The 15870-nt window shown below is 37.4% G+C and overlaps 1 protein-coding gene across 2 annotated transcripts in view; it reads right to left on the minus strand.

The window, feature by feature from the left end:
- The window catches only part of LOC134819532 (eukaryotic elongation factor 2 kinase-like), a 44030-nt gene that overhangs the window by 26010 nt on the left and 2150 nt on the right, over positions 1 to 15870 (minus strand). The gene's annotated exons all lie outside the window — the stretch shown is intronic.

A 15870-nucleotide genomic window follows, 5' to 3' on the forward strand; every position in this document is an offset into this window, starting at 1 on the left:
GGTTTCTAAAAATATTTGGGAAAAAGATTTTTTCCCGAAAATTTTCTAAGTCAAAAATTTTCTAAGTCAAAAATTTTTAAGTTTTCTTGGAAAATACTTTTGTTCATTTTTTTATTTGAAAATTTAATTAATTATTATATAATTATATATAAATCAAGCGTTACATTTCAGCCATGCAAAATTACAATGACATATTTTGATATACTAATTGATAAATGGAGTTCTGCAATATAAGTTGCTTAATGTTTGGCCGGATGACAACTAACTAAAAGAGAAAAATAAACTTGATTACATAATAATTAATTCGGCTGAACCAACACATAGCAAGAGCCACATTAACGTTGGGGCCGTCTACCAAATTTGAATGACATACAATAACAAAAAATCAAACATATCATAAATAATTATATATGGATTTTGTTCATTACAATTCCGTCACAACTGATAGAAGAAAAAAGAAAAGGTCAAGCGGATAGGAAATTGGACGGCAGAATTGTAACCAACAAAAACACATTTCTGAGAATCATAAGACTGATGAGCTAGTCTGGCCAGACTGTATCGGCAGCCCAGAGGTACTTGATCAGATTGGCCTTAAAAGTAGAAATCCGCTCTGACTGCCGGATACATACTGGTAGACTATTCCATTTCAGCATAGATCTACGAAAGAAGCTATTTCGGAAGGCATCCGAGCAGGGCACAGTGGTACTCATGTAAGTTGAAGTATCCGACCTATCAATTATTTGAGCATTGTGCCTAGTGTATCGGGTGCCCTCTGGACGGCATAGGACTATATAGGTAGGAAGCGAAACTGGGATTATGCTATTCACTATTTTATAGAAGGTCATAAGATCGTTATAAATAAACTTCTGCATGACAGGGAGAATATTTAGCTTCTTTTGCTCTGTAGAAAGTTTATCGTCATTATAACTCGAGTAGGGTTCACCATTGATCCATTTAATAGCCCTCTTTTGGATAGCAACAAACTGTTGAAGATGAGTTGCAGATTGAGGGGACCATATGACAGAACAATGTTCAAATATAGACCTAATTAACGCCAAATAGAACGATCTTTTCTGCCTTTTATCAGTAGTGAAATGACATGTTCTCTTAAGTAGTCCAAGTCTGGAGTTAGCTTTGGAAACAAGCGCTTTACATTGTGCACCCCAATTAAACCTGGAGTTTATTGCGACTCCTAAATCTGACTGAGAGGGCACAAAGTCAATATCACTTCCAGAAAGTTTATAGAAGAAGGTATTGAATGGCAAGTTATCCAGCACGTTTCTTTGCAGGGACACAGAGAGGGCTTTGCACTTTTGTGGATGGAACTTCATTCGATTTCTCACTGACCAATCATACAATCTATTGATGTCATTTTGGATTATGTGATGGTCAGGGTAACCAAGAATCTCCCTCCAAATTTTAGTGTCATCTGCATAAAGGGCGATATTGGTGCCTTCAGAGACACAGGAGAACATGTCATTTATAAATATTACAAACAATAGAGGGCCAAGTATAGAACCTTGAGGGACACCAGACCGAACTGGTAGAGAGGAAGACGTTTGGCCTCCTATCACTACTTGTTGTTGTCGCCCCTCAAGATAGGACTTGATAAATTTAAGCATTAGTCCATCGACTTTAAAAATATTCTTTAATTTACTTAAAATGAGGTCATGCGAAACGCTATCAAAAGCTTTCGCAAAATCAAAATATATTATATCAGTCCTGGACCTGTTGTTCAGTGCAAGTGCAAGATTGTCCGTGAAAGGTATCATTTGGGTTGTGCATGAACGTTCATTAACAAAACCGTGTTGTCGGTCATCCAACAGATCAGAACATGCAGCGTATAATGCAGTCTTTATGCACCTTTCAAAGACTTTCATTACAAGAGATGTTAACGAGATAGGCCTGTAGTTCTCAACCGAAGACTTATCACCCTTTTTGTGCACTGGTACTACAAGTGCCAGCTTCCAATCAGGGCGTATGCATCCGCTTGAGAAAGACAGGTTAAATAAAACACTAAGTGGGTATGCAAGGCTTTGGGCACAGTTTTTGAGGACTTTCCCATGAATCCCATCAGGGCCAGGGGCCTTGTTAGGATTTAACTTTTTAAGAATCAACAGAACATCTTCTCTATTAAACACAAGACTGGAAAAACAATCATCACGAAAATCTATGTCAATGCCATAATCGCTCTCTTGAGAAAACTGCTCATAAAAATATTCGTTAAAAAGGGCAGCTTGATCAGATGGATTGTTTCGAAAGCGATTATGATATTTAACAGTTTCAGGGATCCTGGTTGACTTTGATTTAGACTTAACGTAGGTCCAGAATTTCTTGGAGATAAGAGCATCATCGGAGTCATCCTCAACACTGAGTCTCATTTTTTCGTCCATCATATTTTTAAATTTTGTTCGAAATGCACGAAACTTTTGTTTATGCTTTTATGAGACTCAGAGTTGCTCCCCTTATGCCTTATTCTCCATTTCTCCTTATTTCGTAGGAGACGATCACATTCGGAGTCATACCATGGAGGCTGGAACTGAGACTTAATGGTCTTTTTAGGGATCCATCGGTCACAGGCTGCATCAAGAACTCCTCTGAATCGACTCCAGGCAAGATAAGGATCATTACACTCAAATATACTATCCCAATCGATGCTAAATAACTCAGAATTCAGGCCCCTAAAATTACCTTTACTATAATTAAAGATCTTTCTTTTAGGCTGCTTAATAGAGAAACAAATTTTTAGAGAAACAAATTTGAATTTTGATCTTTATTACAGATTAAACATATCATATATAACCATAAAAGCCGCGCGTCGGCTGATTGCTTCAACTTGGATTGGTAGTAATTTCAGTTTACAGAAGCTGAAGGACGGCAGCTCAAAAGCCCCAGTGAACCATCGGAAAGATCAAGGACTCGAGTGCCAATAGTGGCTTTTTCGAACCCATTTTCGCCGATTTGCTGTGGCCCAGATGAGCCGCGCCCTGCTGCTTAACGGCACAGGGTGGTTTTTGTTTAAATACTTATTTAAATTTAAGCGATAATTCATTTGGTGGTTTACAGTTTTTGAATCATGTTCATCATTTATTTTTCGTTCAATTATCACGTTTTTACAATTCAGTCATACCATGCATAGTCAACATTGTTGAGGCAACCAGCTTCCGCAGTTCAATAATTGGAGACCGAAAAATATAAATTGATCGAAATTTACAATTCATCGTTATCAAATATAGTCAATAATATTCTTGATTCCATTTAGTACATAATAAGTTGGTTTTATTCTCTTGCAACACTACTGCACAACAAAAACTGCGCCTGTCCACCAGCAACAGCGCAGTCATAGGTGTGCAGCCAAAGCTAGGCCACACACCCATGGCCGCGCCGGTAGGGACTACGGGTGGAAGATGAATAATTGATATTCCAACAGCATCTTGTTCCCTGCATTGTGCTGATTCCGGGAAGCATTCTGTTTACGCTCTCATCATTCTGTAGGATGAGATATCGTTCATTTAAAATTGGGTAATTATAGGCCTGTCAAGGATTGCAGCCTAATTACGAGCTGATCAATTGCAGCTAGTTGTGCCATATAAGGGATAACTGAGGTCACGTGACATTCAGTCCTATCACGTGACCGCTAATCCTATCACGTGACCTTGATTCGTAAAGCCTCGGGCACGTGATCACATTCGTAACGTGTCGTATGCCGACTAGGAGATTTTGTGACGTCACCAGAGCTGAAGCTACTTGATCAGGCCTTATATGGAATAATATCGTGTATCGGGTGTAATTGGACCTAATTAGAGCAGCTGAGCGCTCAATTATAGCAGCATCTGGTACCACCTTCTGAAACCCAGCAGACAGCTGGCCCAGAGAATCGAAATTAGAAGGATTTTTTATTGATGGAAATCGAAGCGGAAACCTTGTAACCCTATGTTTTCGATGACGCCGAACAAGATTAAACAGGTTATAATTGTCCTACTCTCGTGTAAATTGCTCTAAAACGTGATTGAAATTTTAATGATGCTATCAATTGTAATACAGTTTTTACATTAAGCTGAGCGGCGTAACGGCTGGCATTCCTGGGCCGCACTCATCCCAGATTGTCATTCCGCCGCAGCTTCAATTTTTATGAATAGTACAGCCTGGGGTCCCCAGGTAGCGACTGGAACCGCTATATCTGCCTAATCTCAGTTATTGTAAATAACGAAGCCTGTGATCCGCACAATTTTACTCGACTCTTATCAGTTCACTTCTTATCAGCGCGATCGCAGTAAGTTTTACTGTGTGCAACAGTTACATAACTGTAACTGTATAATACACATAACATTAACTCTGTAATGCACTTCAAACTGCAGTATAAAGAGTACGCACTTCGCACAAATGACAAGAAGGTAATAGTAATACGATTTTTGGTATTAATATCTTAATATTAATAACACGGCTTGTTCGATTCAAGCCCGTTCAATGTGGTCAATACCTGATGTGCGGATCACAGGCTTCGTTATTTACAATAACTGAGATTAGGCAGATATAGCGGTTCCAGTCGCTACCTGGGGACCCCAGGCTGTACTATTCATAAAAATTGAAGCTGCGGCGGAATGACAATCTGGGATGAGTGCGGCCCAGGAATGCCAGCCGTTACGCCGCTCAGCTTAATGTAAAAACTGTATTACAATTGATAGCATCATTAAAATTTCAATCACGTTTTAGAGCAATTTACACGAGAGTAGGACAATTATAACCTGTTTAATCTTGTTCGGCGTCATCGAAAACATAGGGTTACAAGGTTTCCGCTTCGATTTCCATCAATAAAAAATCCTTCTAATTTCGATTCTCTGGGCCAGCTGTCTGCTGGGTTTCAGAAGGTGGTACCAGATGCTGCTATAATTGAGCGCTCAGCTGCTCTAATTAGGTCCAATTACACCCGATACACGATATTATTCCATATAAGGCCTGATCAAGTAGCTTCAGCTCTGGTGACGTCACAAAATCTCCTAGTCGGCATACGACACGTTACGAATGTGATCACGTGCCCGAGGCTTTACGAATCAAGGTCACGTGATAGGATTAGCGGTCACGTGATAGGACTGAATGTCACGTGACCTCAGTTATCCCTTATATGGCACAACTAGCTGCAATTGATCAGCTCGTAATTAGGCTGCAATCCTTGACAGGCCTATAATTACCCAATTTTAAATGAACGATATCTCATCCTACAGAATGATGAGAGCGTAAACAGAATGCTTCCCGGAATCAGCACAATGCAGGGAACAAGATGCTGTTGGAATATCAATTATTCATCTTCCACCCGTAGTCCCTACGCGCCGGTTAAACAACTCTATATTCAATCGTTATATTAGGAAATTTTAGTTAATTCTTTGATCACTCTTCAGTGCCGGTGGGCAGGCGCCCCGCATAGTTGGCTTTCCAAATTTACAGTCTCAAGAAAGCCGATACGGTAATTGAGTCCCGGAGCAGAACACACATTTAGAAAATTGAAAAATTAAAATTAAAATTAAAATAACAAATTAGAAATTAAAAATTAAAAATTACATGACTACGAGAGTCCAGACAGGCGACAAACACACAAACCGGACGAAGAGAGGACCCACTGCTGAATTCGACATATAATGAATATAATATACTTGGTCTTAACATCAATGTCAAATGTTATACAAAAGTGGTCGGACATACACATTTCGTTTTGATCTAAAACTTTAACATTCTTAATAAGGTTCTGAATGTTAGTGAACACAAGATCTAAGGTGTTGCCTGACTTGTGATTAGGGGAGCTAATAAGTTGTGTATGTCCGAGGTCATCAGTTAAACAAAAATTTCAGTTAAACAAAAATTTCAATTTTATGCCATTTATTACAGATTAAACAATTTTACAATAAATCAATTTGATATTTAACGGAATTCTAATTCAATGTGCAGTATGGTTGTCACTCTTTAAATAGATTAGATATAGGTTGACGGGGCAAAGGAGTGTGCGTGCTGTTCGCTATTGCTCACACCAAACGGCAACCTCATCAGTGAGAAAATTTACAAAGCTAGAATGTAGCTGGCAAGATGACTGACCATCTGGCCAGGAAATCGAAGCTAAATTAAAGTCCCCTACCAGAATGTGTCTTTGCAACTTTCTGGCAGATGCTAAAGTAACAAAATGTTTTTTGAAAGATTCAAAATTATCTAAGCCAAGCGTTCCTACTCTATAGAATGTAGATATGCAAAAGTTTCTTCCACACTGAGTCTTAATTATGACGGATAATAATTCAGCTTGAACACTAACCTTTGAGAACTTTAGACTCGAGATATCAATGTCTGTTCTATGGGCAATCAGAACACCACCACCGTTTTTTCTGAATTTCTTGGGCTGGGTTGCATCCACTGGATGCGATCTTAAGGATCGATCAAGCCTAAATACTTTGTATTTGTCAGGGAGTACTTCATTACTGAGAATGGAATTTTTCAGCCATGTCTCGTTTAGAATTATGATGTGAGGCTTATGTTTGTAGATATAACCATGGAATTCATGTATCTTGGTCATATTTAGTGGTGGTGTTCCTGATGCTAGATCACGGGTATTTAGGAAACCATGGACATTATTGTAAACAACGGATAAATTTGGTCCAGGGTTCAGTAAGGAACAATTACAAATTACTATCAGGGAAATATTAAGGAGAGATAGAAAAACCAGACCACACCTAGACATGACCCCAAGCCAGCTGCTGGTAATACCGAAAAGTAACTTAACAGTCTGTTTCGGTGACATGGTAGGTGACAGCTCGGTTTTTGTGGTAGATAGCAATTTTACAGAAATTGCAGCTAAGGCTGTCCCAATGCCCCTCTCCCCCCTATACACAAGTTTAAAGTGTCTGAGAAAAATGGTACAAAATATTACCATAAAGTAAAGATTTATGGATGACCTCAAACATGGTACAGAGTGTATTTTAGGTTGGAGGGGAGCACTAGGTCCAGTATATTAGCATCGATAGTCAAAGAAAATATATACAAAATAACATAAAAATAAAATAGACCCAATAGAGCACATAACATATGACGAGACAGAAGACAGGACAACAAATTTTCCCCGTTACCTCTATTACTTTTACTGATGATAACATACCTAGAAAACATACCAGTTGCAACACGGTGTTGTTGAGCTGATATTCCCATAAAACTTATAAGTATATTATTAACAGAATTGTGTCTCGCCGTTGTGTTTTGTTAGGTATTGTGCTATAATATGAAGTAACATACATTATGCTATCACTTCGTTTGAGTACATATAAATAACATCCAAATGATCAGATCCAATAGGATACTGATGCAGACAATGAAAAATTGAATTGAATTACCACATCAGTATCCCAATGGATTAAACCACTTTGAGTGTATAATTCTGAGATAGAACTTTGCCAACACTGGCATCCCAGCCTTGGGGCTGGGATGAATATCATAAAAGCCCCTATTGTCACACTTAGGAAATAATCTCTCGTTTCTGTTTCCAAAGCGGTCTAAGAAAGCCCAAAAAACATCAAGGTAAAACAGTTTATGCCTAGAGCAGCGATCAAAGATCAAATTATTCATAGCACAAACATTACCAGGGATTTTCTCTTGTCCGTTGGGGTGGACTGGTGGAATTGCTTGTACAAAAACACATGCTACATGAACATGTTTCATGCTACAAAGAACATTCTTTGACATTAGGGTCATACATCCTAACTGTGACACAAACACATTTAAGACGCTAGATAAGATCTATAAAGATCACGAGAAAGAAAAGAAAGATTTGTATGAAGAGAGAGTACTTCAGTCAGAGAAAGGATCCTTTGTCCCTCTAGTCTTCACAACCTCTGGAGGTATGGGACCGCTATACTATGCACTGTATTTGTAGATCGTGTCTCTGAGATGATAGCTGACCATAAAAAAGAAGCCAAGAGCCAAGTCAAAAATCATATCAGAACACGATTCAGATTTGATCTGTTAAGAAGTACACTCATTGCACTAAGAGGAATCAGAGGAAGATCAACGGCCCAGCATCTTGAACTGCATGACATCTCCTTCAACCTCATCCCCCAGAAGACGAGCTTTGAGGTCTCCTAGATTTGTTTATGTAAATTTTGATATTTTACTGTACTATTTTTTATGTTGTATATAATTTTACGGACGAAATGATCCCAGGCACCAGGGGGGACTCCCAACCCATCGCTTCGGCGGGTAGTTGACGCACCTTTCACAAGCAAGAGCCACTTTGGTCTACTTGCTGTGAGGTGGCTCAGCTACATGGGTTTGGGGTCCCCCCTTTTTTTTCCTTTTTTTTCATGCTACCCTGATCATTATGAGCCAAAAAATTTTTTTTTCGGTTTTCGAATTTCGATATACGATTTTGGTCTCGAGGGTTACCCTTTGTAATGCGATCTCGGAAGACAGGCCTCCCCTTCGCAATACGACTCGGAAGCGGGAGCTCTGCTTTCGGAGGTACGTATCGAGAATGACTCGGAAGACTTCGGTAGATCGGCGAGATGCACCACTGTGCCTCACCGAGCTGCGAAGGATTGACATCGTGAATCAAATGATACCCTAATCATTCTGAGCCAAAAATATATTTTTCGGTTTTTTGAAGACCGTATACCTTAACCTACATTCGGAAGGTTGCATTGTGGATGTGATACTGATTGGTTTCATATAAGTAAAATACAATTTTTTTAAAGTAAAATACAATTTTTATTTTCCACAGAAAAATCAATACAGTACATATTGAATTATAAATATCCGATAATTCCATTAATATTCATTAAAAGTTGCTTTGTCATTTGTAAAATCAAAAACGAAAAGCCCTACGCTGAACGCGCGCGGCATTTTTTCTGCAGCTGCCTAGCTTCAAGCTTGTAGCCGCAAACATCAAAGCCGCCGCGCGCGCCCAGTGCTGGGGTGCATTCTCATTAATAATTAAACTTGGTCAAAGATATTTATATACAATTCCTAAATTAAATCAATAATCATGTTAATATGAGTATTCAACACTACTCGACAAAAAATATTTGCCGGCCCATCAACGATTCAGTCGCCGAAACAAAAATCAAATGTTTGCTTTTTCGTTTCGGGGACTGTTTGAACTCAGTACTATATCCGACTAATCACACTTTATAATGGTTAAAATACAAAGTAAAAAGATTTTCCTCGATGGGCCGGCATTCGCAACCGCGAAACGTTTTGAGTACGACAAACGATGACACCACCACCAGCCGTTAATTGATAAGTCCATGGGTGACGGGATAAAGTTAAAGTAAGATGTGTAATTTCATATTGCCTATCACCTATCACCTAAGTTACTTTGCACATACTGCTTCTAGTTACACGATAGCGATCTCAGTTCCCAATAACGTGTGACCCAACAGAGGGGATTGTGGAAGGACACGTACATTTTTCATTAACACGTGCCCTGATTACCCCCTCCGTTGAGCTACTATACGAGGAACGTTGACCGCCAGTCTGTAGTCAGATCGTTAATAAATTATACTTTAAAATTGGTTGCCGGGTGATGGTGTCAGTGAGAGACGTTAAGTTAGGTGAACATTGGTACAAAAATATAATAATCTAGCAGTTTATCTCAAAGTTAAAATCACTATTTGTTAAAGTATACAAACAGTTCTATTCAAAAGAACAAAGTCCGAGAGCAAAGAGAAGATTTGGAGACTATACACGCATATGTGGGGTTTAAATTTGGTATTAGTAATTTTAGGGTTCGACCGAAAATGTTGGTCGGTTGGTTAATAGGGAGCAGTCACTGTCATTAGAATTATCAGATTAGGAGCAACAATTAGAATCAAATTGGACATATTGTGTATTGTGTATTGTGAAATCAGTGAAAACTAGAATGGCGGTAAAATGCTAGCGCGCCTTGTTATGCGCGCTAACATACTAGCTGCTGAAAATAAAGAAGTATATGCATGATAATGTCGTTTGGCGGCAGCGCCTGCCGATACCTGGATTATATTGTGTTTAACTTAGAATTTAGTGAAATTTTTGTCATTCCATTCAGCACCATACCTGTTTTGGGCATTCATCAATGACTTTTGTAATTTATTCTTAACAGAAGAACAAGAGGAATTAAAATTAAATGAGCCAATTTTACAAAACTCATTCCACAGCCACGCTGATTTATAGATGAATTGTTTAGTTGGAGAAGGTGTGATTAACATATTGTCTTTCCTATGAGATATGGTGAACAAAGAGAACATTGAAATTGGTACTCTTGTCTTAATTATCTTAAAAAATTCCATTAGGCAACGTAGTCTATATAGGTTCTCTACAGCTAGTAATTTATGTTTTGCAAATAGAGGTTTGGTAGACTCCTTAACATAAAAATCGCAACCCAAACGTTGGGAGCCGAACGGTCTAACTCTAGCACATGTTTTGAATTTGTCTACATACCTTTTATGGTCTCCGAATAGAATTCTTATACATTTCTTCTGAGTAATAAATAGTGGTTTTAACTGGATATTAGGAATACCTCCCCACACAGAAATAGCAAAACCGAGATGTGATTCAAAGAGAGAATGGTAAATTTGTTTATATAGTGATTCTGGTAAGCATTTCTTAATACGGTAGATACGTCCACAAGCACTGCTTAGTTTTTTGTTAAGAGATTGTATGTGTGGTTTCCAACTTAATTTGTCGTCAATAATTACTCCAAGGAATTTAGTTTGACTAACACGCTTGATTACCTTGTTATTCATGGATAGGTAATAGCTATCTATATCGGCGTCTAATTCATTATTGTTACGTTTATTTGGAGAGAAGTACATGTAACAGCACTTTTTTACATTAATATGTAGTAGGTTTACTATCATGTACTTATTAACAGCCTGCAGTATTTTGTTAGCCATGTCATATACCTTATCCTTTGAGTCGGCTGCAACAAATATATTAGTGTCGTCAGCAAATAGAACAAATTTACCTAGACTTGTTATATTACAAATATCATTTATGTACAGTATAAACAGTAGAGGTCAGAGCACACTCCCTTGGGGGACTCCAAATTCTACAGGTAATTCATCAGATTTTACATCAAGAACGTCCACAAATTGTTTTCTATTAGATAAATAACTAGAGATAAGATTTAGAGCATTTCCTCGGATACCATAGTTATTTAATTTTGTTATTAGCTTAGAGTGGTCTAGGGTATCAAAGGCTTTAGAAAGATCTACGAAGACACCTAGTACGTGCTGCTTTTTGCTAGTTAACGATTCAATATGTTCTACAGAATAATTAAGTGCATGACTAGTGGAATGCCCTTTTCTGAAACCAAATTGGTTTTCATGAATTATTCCCTTAGAGGTTAAGAAACTATACAACCTAGCATATATCAGTTTTTCTAGTATTTTCCCAAAAACAGGTAGTGTCGATACGGGTCTATAATTTCCTAAAAGCTGTTCATCTTCCTTTTTGTAAATCGGACTAATTCTCCCTGTCTTAAGTTCTTCAGGAAATAGGCCTTCTTGCATGCATCTATTGAAATACTTCTTAATTACATGAATTGGTATGTCGCTTGATTTACCATTTTTTAATTCGTTTATGGTCTCTATCATTTCAGCACTGTCACAGTCTTTAAGGCCAGAGGGGGGGGGTAAATGGCACTTTTCTAGTTTTCACATATTTGATAATAGCTGCTGGAGACGAACAAGAAGAAAAAGACCGGATCAAAATCTGACCTTGCGTTCCTGAGATATCGCGCGCTAAATTTTGAGGTTTACCTGTAATTACATGTTAAGCTGGATCTTTAAACGGCTGTAACTTTTTTGACCTTTCGATTCCTTAGTTGAGAAAACCGGCCACTCCCTGATCTTGAGGTTTGGTACAGTGGTTCCTTAGACAATTATCCTCATTTATTATGTGAGCGATTTTTTTTATTTGACTCGGTCCTCGAATTATGAGGTTAACCATGTCAAAAATTCGGAAAATTTAGCTGGTTAACCTCATAATTCGAGAACCGAGTCAAATTTAAAAAATCGCTCACATAATAAATGAGGACAATTGTCTAAGGAACCACTGTACCAAACCTCAAGATCAGGGAGTGGCCAGTTTTCTCAACTAAGGAATCGAAAGGTCAAAAAATGTGTTTTGAGATAGATGCAATTTAGTGTTTTCAAAATTTTGAATATTCACTGGAATGTATCACAGTTCGTTAGTTAGGACTTTTTATACACTTAATAACGTTTTCTTGATCAGACCTGGCCGTCCCCTAAATGATTTTAGCCACTTTCAGTAGTTAATGTCCTTGTATTGTAAAAAATGAGGTTAACCAAGACTTCCTGTAAACACTAACTGCTTAAAATTTGGTTGTTAACCTCGCTTTAGACCATATAACACTGGGATTGGTTTATCAATATGTTATTATATATGTAGTAAAACATTTGCACAGTATAACGATTAAGGTTTTGAGGTTAACATGTAATTAACTGGTCAGATATTCAAAAAATGAGAGGTTAACCTCATTTTTTAGCCATTTACGGGTAAAATCTTCTACTAAAATATGGTCAGTTCAAATCACCTTTGTCACGTGATTATAGTTGTAGGCATTGTGATACCAATAGATACCTCACTTCGATATTGTGGTACATTACATAAGTAAGAATCGTATGTATATTCCCTACGGTACCAAAATGTGATGGTTAACCTCATTTTTTTCATTTTCTCAAGATAAAAGTAAAGTCAATCAACACGTCATCTATTTAGAAATTTGCATACCGTAAACTTACCATGAAAATAATAACTCTATCATTTGATCTATTCTCGCTATATCTAAAAGAAGAGGTTAACCTCATTTAATCACGTTTGGATATTACTTTTTCTGATAATTATGAACCTAAAATTTAGAGTTTACATTTGCTGACCGAAATAACAAAAAATTATGGCGTGTAATAAAATATGAACCTCAATTTTATTAACCTCAATGTTGTATAGTCAATTTTGTGAAAATTGGTTAACCTCAATTATAAAATAAAGTTAATCAGCTACAAATATGTGAATAGCAGCAATGTTTTTGTCATCAAAAATTAAATCGATTTAGAAAATAATATTTTGGTAGAATTTTTTGACCCCTTACCCCCCCCCTCTGGCCTTAAGATAAATACTGGATGTGATGGATTTCGGGAGGTAGTCGGTAAATGTTGGTAAATCATATTCTTAAATAGTCATGACAATACACTTCATTAAGATTAGATGCAATGGAAGCAAAGTACTTGTTGAACTCATTTGCAATTACACGACGATTGGTTACACGCTCATTATCAATAATAAAGTTAGGTTTCGTCTGACGTATTATACTAATTATAGAAAACGTAATATTTGGCCCTCAGATTTAAAGGAAAATGCGCAATTTGCGCAATTTTTTTAAATAAGCATACGATAGTACTTATTTTTAAAAACTGAAAATTCTATAACGGGTCAAAAACTGCTCATGCTGCGCTTCAATTCTACTGTTGTAGCGCGATGCGTTACTGTGCCGCGCCGCGCACTCAATGAGTCTTCTCACAGCGCCATCGGCGAAATGCGCTACTGTGCCTCGCCGAGCTGCGATGAATTGACATCGTCAATTAAATTCTACTGCATTTCAGAATTCTCAATGATTGTCAAGTAGCACGCTGTTCATCATTCATGTTCATACTCCCTTGCAACAAGTAGGTTTCATCCAATAGATGTAGTAAGAGTGTGACAAAGGTCAAGAATCTTCAGTCAATTAAACAAATAATCAATTAAACAAATAAGTGTTCTTTTCTTCCAGAGCGGGTTGTTCCTTATTGGAACAAACTCCCTTCGGAGGTGAAGAACTGCTTGACAGTTTCAATGAGTTTTAAAATTGGATTGGAAAGTTTTTAAAAAAATATGATTTCTAAATATATTGTAAATGACTTTCATTTTTGGAATGTTTCGAAAGAAGTTTTAACAAGAATTGAAGGTACCAGTTATATCAGTAATAAGGAAAAACACAATGATTATCTGTGGTTCCATCCTTCACATAGCCATGTGTATACGCGTACTGCGTGACGCTACTGCGTGAAGCTACTGCAAGCGAGAGGGCTCTGGTTAGAGCAAGTTCCATCCTTATGTAGCAAGGAAACGTCTATAAATCTTTACTCCACTGGGAAGTATGAATAAATTAAATTTTGTAATGTTGTTTTATTCATGATTAATATTTGATAAATTATTACCTTTAAATTTGATGGAGAAATAATTATTTTTCCATGTAGTGTGATGATACTTTGTAGATACAGATACATGGGTTGGGGTCCCCCTTTTTTCCTTTTTAAAAAAATGAAAAACCTAGTTTCTGACACTCTTACAACGTGTCCGTAGTCTAGCAGAACCGATGAAATTTTTTATAGACTTAACGCCAGTATGCCTGAGAACTTCATCATTGGAAACCACTTTATCTTTAGAATTCTTCTCAAAAAGGTCAGGTGGAAAACGCTTCATCTGTTTTCAGTAGTGTTCCAGACTTCAGCTTTGTATAACAGAATAGTGATAACAGCAGCCTTTTAGGCTACTGTTCCATATCTTCCAGACCTGGTGCAGTGAAATGCACCATTGGCACGCTGAATCCTGATGTCAACTATCCCCATATCGTCAAATTTACTGACCCACTCAACAGGTTTCCCCTCTACTCTCAACTCAATACTGTATCTCTCGGTGTAGGGTCGCTGGGATACACATTTATATTTAATTCTCTCTGGTTCAGGTTCACAAAATTGGTTTCTCTTTACTTGACAACCATACACTGCGTCTTTTTGGCATTGATCTTCAGCCCAGCATAAGAACTGTATTGAGTGATGAGGTACGTAGATTCTTGCAAACCCGTCTTCAGTAATAATTATAAGTGGATGGTTTTTTACATTGTTTACAGGGCAGGTTTTATGTTCCCAAATTGATGTCACATAGATCCTTAGCTACTCCTTAGACTAAGTGACACTGGGATTTGAGCCCTGGAACTACTGCAGCAGAAGGCAGAGGCTCTAACCACTACGCCACCTAGCCTCTTTAGTGGTTTTAATCCGGGATTGTGTACTGAAAGAATCAAAACACCAGCTTCTTAGCAGAGTGAGTGGAAGGACATAATTGCTCATTGTAGCTTCTATATACTCAGCAAACTGCAAGGAGGCCTTTTGTGGTTTAATTTATTTATGGCTGAATGACTGTAAGTGATATATCTCACTCTTAACTACCTCACGAGACATAATTATATTCGACATAATTCCGGTGAACTAAATGATTTGGGAACGAAAATATGGGATTTTTTTCGAAAACCACAGCATTTTATACCCCAAATTAAATTATGGTATTTAGAATTTTTTATTCTATGTTACTTACTTTCTTACTCGTGATCGAATACTACTGTTCCATTTGTTAGATGAATCATATTTATGACTAACTAAATTGATAGTAAATCGACAAAGTCCAATAATTTGGGAAAATAATGATGGTGACCTAAATTTTGGTAGTCCATAAATATATGGTGTTTTTTTTTGGAAAATCACTGACTTTCGTACCTTTTAAATATGTCTCGCAAGGTAGCTGCGGATGGCACAAAAATTTATTTGATGCTCTGCATGGCAACATTGACATTTTCAATACATTTATTTAGAGAAAATGAAATTATAAAATGAGGGGTGAGGATCCAGGTCTGGGGGTTGAATTGAAAGATCCATACCTCCTGCACATACAAATTTATTGCAATTCTGACAACATGAATTATTATTGAATTGTAAATTTATAAGTTAGACTCATATATCCCCAACTCCAAACTTTCTTACGCAATTCGGACAAGAGAATCATTTGAGGGTAGTAACCTCTGGTTTACCC

Source organism: Bolinopsis microptera, chromosome 8 (assembly GCF_026151205.1).
Source record: "Bolinopsis microptera isolate Bmic1 chromosome 8, MBARI_Bmic_1.0, whole genome shotgun sequence".
Classification (NCBI taxonomy): domain Eukaryota; kingdom Metazoa; phylum Ctenophora; class Tentaculata; order Lobata; family Bolinopsidae; genus Bolinopsis; species Bolinopsis microptera.